Raw genomic sequence first — 4,402 nt, forward strand, 5'->3', positions numbered from 1 at the left:
CGCCCCCTTAAGCACACTAGACAACTTGGTTGCTTGGTTCTAGCAGGCTCGCGGTCAGACTGACGCAGCATGTTCAAAGAAAGTATAACAAGCAGAAGTCTCCCAGCCTCATCTGTAACAGTTTAACTCTTTCATGTCGTGCAGCTCTCTCTGGAAAAAGAGGAGGCTGAGCTGCCTTGCTCATTTCCAGGATGCTTCCTGCATAGAGAAGCAATCTGGCTGGAATTTGGGTTTCGAGCAGCTGTAATGGTTGGACTTCTGACACCATCACCAACACGTATTATGCTTGTATGACTGCAAACAGAACTTCAGTGTATCCTTTGTTCTCCTTTCTGGTGAAGCTATACCACTGAATGACTAATAAATAACTATGAGGGCTATTGCTGCACAACAAAAGCTGGAGATGGAGGATTGTGCAAAAAGCCTAAGACAAGACCTCCACGGCTGTGAGTGTTTGGACATGTGAATGGTTACATCACCACCTTGTTATGATATCAATAATCATGTGAGCATTTGCCGGCACCACATCATCAGTCTGTGACTTCATTTCTCAACATTTTCTCTGTCATTCATCTGGACACGTGTCACAATCCACTTCTTTGGGGTCTTTTGATGCAGCTTTTCTTTGGTTCTAGATTGTTGTTTACTGTGCTGGCTGCTGTGGCTCCTCATGTGGTGCCACTTTAGCTAAACTACGTGTTTTCTTGTCTAAATTCATGGCAGAAGGGTGTAAAAGAGGACGGCAGACTTGAGAGATCCACCCGAAGAGACTACTGGGAGCCCATGAATTGAAGGGATTGTGTTTAAAAAATGCTTTAGTTTTTCACATTTTTATGCAATCTTTTTGTTCAACCCATGAAATAAAAGCTGAAAGTCTGCATTTCAATGGCATCTGAGTTGTTTTATTTAAAATTCACTGTGGTAATGTACAGAAACCAAATTAGAAAGAATGTGTCTCTGTCCAAATATTTATGGTCCTGACTGTATACTGTCAGGTAGGGGGAGGTTGATGAAGGACTCAAAATACAGAGACAGGAGGCAGGTGGTTCTAAGTTGAAGGGGTTTAAATACTCATAAAAGAAAAAGCGCTGCTGAGCAGGGTAACCAAATATGACAAACTGTCAGGGGTAACAGGAAGACAGGGAATCAGCCGGTCAGGTAAATGATGGTATGGACCAGAACAAGATGAAGGCAGACACGAGAGTTAAATACAAGCAGAACTGACAAGATACAGGTGAAAACGATCAGGAGCGATTGGTACCACTGTGCGCACTACTACATACAGGAAACTGTCAAAATAAAACAGGAAACAGAACTCAAATCGTGACAGAACAAAACGGAAGCAAAAACCAAGGCAAAAAACCCAAACCCTGACATATACGGGATTGGCAGTCAGAAAGAACATTGTACCATGCTTTCTAAGGGGCAAACTGTTTTGTAGGAGGTAAGAGGTTCCTTCTAACAATCTGAAATTACTTTCATATCTAGAATGACTTTCCTCTCCCCCAGGTAACCATCTTCTAATACCAACACCCTGTCGCTACAGACTCGGATCCCCCACCTGAAAGTCCAGCACAATGCAGCATCAATAGGGGATACTTACTTCATTTGCAGACAAAAGCTTGAGGCAACATAGAGCATGGACAATGACATTTAGTTATATTTTACCTCACCTAAATTCATGAAAAGTAAAAATTCGAGAACAATTTTCACTTTAGTTCAAGATAAACTGATAAGTTAAACTTGAACTCCTTAGTGTTTAAAAATTTGTGTTTTTTCCACTTACCTTTTTTTGATTATTATTATTATTTGAGCAAAAAAAAAGTAATTGTTAAGTTCAATGGGAGTCCATTATTTCATGTTTTTCTCTGACTGACTGCAAACACGATGGATGTAATTTCAATAAAAATCTCTTAAAGTCAGACTTTCAATTAAATCAGGAAGTAATATATGATTAATTACTGCTAGTTAATTACTGATTAATTTTTTTGGGTGGGTCTGGTGTTTTTTAGATGACTTTTGGGATGGAAAACCATCACTATCTTGCAACGCTGGCAGAGGTTAATTGATGATTTAAAGCGTTTTTTAAAAAGTGGTCAAATAAAGCAAAGTTACGGAGCCCGTGTCCTGACATTAAGATATAAAAATATATCTTGTTCCCACAGATTAATATCTTGTTCCCACAGGTTATTATGTCGTTCGCACGAAATACTATTCCGTTCCCACAAGATACCATTCCGTTCCCACAAGATACTATTGCGTTCCCTCAAAATACTATTCCGTTCCCTCGAAATGATTAACTCGTGCGAACGCAATAATTATGTCGTTCGAACGCAATAATTAATCCGTTCGAACGCAATAATTATTCACGTCATAAGTCATTCAGGCAGATATGCTCTCTGTACGCCGGCAAAACTAAGCCGCTTTCAGCGGTAACTTCCGTGTCTCTGTGACCCATATTCGTTCAAAAAAGGAACATTAAAAACAAAAATGATCACTTTATTACTGTCTCAATGAATATAAGAAAAATATCAAAAGATTTATGATAACTAGGCTGCTTTGTCATACGATAGCTCCTGCTAGGCTACTACTAGCGCCGCCGCAGAGCTCTTTGATGTATGCCGGCATTTGGGCAACTGGCTGGTCTGTTGACAGACAGCTGATATTGTAGTTTAGGGTCGAATAGGAATAATAATATTCAGGACTTGTCTTTTATTAACTTTAGCAGTCAGTCGCTTTACATTCGAAGGCTATTATGCTACATGCTAACTGACTAGCCGATCATTTCCTGTTATTAATTTACGTCATAGATTTACAGCAGATACCTTCATATTTCTGTCTGTGTGTGTCTAATTACATTGCATTGAAGACACGGAGGATGTTTAGAGAGCAGATTTATTTATTTCAAAAAGCACAAAAGCATCCATCGTATTCACGTTCATTCACATGGTGATCTGGTACGCCCTCAGTCATCTTGCTGCAAAAGCCGCTTCCTGCCGCTACTTCCGTGTCTCTGTGAGCATTCAATAGGGGTAAAAATAAAAGCAAGAATGGTCGATTTGTTATTTTCACGATGAAAATCTGAAAAATATCATATTAAGCTGGCTGATTTGCCTAAAGCACTTACCTTTAGCTCGTAGGATAACAACAATAGCACTACGTCACGTTTCCCAGCGTGCTTTGCTGCCAATCACTGGCCAATCATTGGTCTTGTTGTTAGACCTTGGTCACAGGGACACGGTGATTGCATCTTCAATGCAATGTAATTAGACACACACAGACAGAAATGTGAAGGTATCTGCTGTAAATCTATGACCTAAATTAATAACAGGATCAATGATCGGCTAGTCAGTTAGCATGTATTATAGCCTTCGAATGTAAAGCGACTGACTGCTAAAGTTAATAAAAGACAAGTCCTGAATATTATTATTCCTATTCGACCCTAAACTACAATATCAGCTGTCTGACAACAGACCAGCCAGTTGCCCAAATGCTGGCATACATCAAAGAGCTCTGCGGCGGAGCTAGTAGTAGCCTAGCAGGAGCTATCGAATGACAAAGCAGCCTAGTTATCATAAATCTTTTGATATTTTTCTTATATTCATTGAGACAGTAATAAAGTGATCATTTTTGTTTTTAATGTTCCTTTTTTGAACGAATATGGGTCACAGAGACAGGAAGTTACCGCTGAAAGCGGCTTAGTTTTGCCGGCGTACAGAGAGCATATCCGCGTGTATGACTTATGACGTGAATAATTATTGCGTTCGAACGGATTAATTATTGCGTTCGAACGAGTTAATTATTTCGAGGGAACGTAATAGTATTTTGAGGGAACGCAATAGTATCTTGTGGGAACGGAATAGTATCTTGTGGGAACGGAATAGTATTTCGTGCGAACGACATAATAACCTGTGGGAACAAGATATTAATCTGTGGGAACAAGATATATTTTTATATCTTAATGTCAGGACACGGGCTCCGTACAAAGTGATCCGAGAGGCTATGAAGAGGAAAGGTATGAAGGTAACAATGTGTCTACATGGATGAGCTTGTAGATTTGATGTGAGAACTTGTAAAATAGAATGTGAAAACTTGCACACCAAAAATCTGCATCTGTGTGTAAAAATCTTCTGCTGTAAAGTCTGACAAACAAAATCGGAACCGACAAATTCCCATTAGCATGTGTTCATTTAGAGTTACATCCTCCAATCTGTGATTACAACTGCTCAAATGTGCTTCTGCGTGTGCTCTACAACTGAGCTCGGACGTCTGACACATTCCTTGCGAGAAACTTGTGTCAAAACTCATCTGTGTCCGATAGGAACGGGGGGGTTAGAGGAGGGGGGAGTCAACCAATCAGAGTGAAGGAATCAGAGAACTTGGTAAAGTTATAAAGGTCTTC

This window comes from Oryzias latipes, chromosome 12 (assembly GCF_053564925.1).
Source record: "Oryzias latipes strain Hd-rR chromosome 12, Olatipes_Hd-rR_3.1".
Classification (NCBI taxonomy): domain Eukaryota; kingdom Metazoa; phylum Chordata; class Actinopteri; order Beloniformes; family Adrianichthyidae; genus Oryzias; species Oryzias latipes.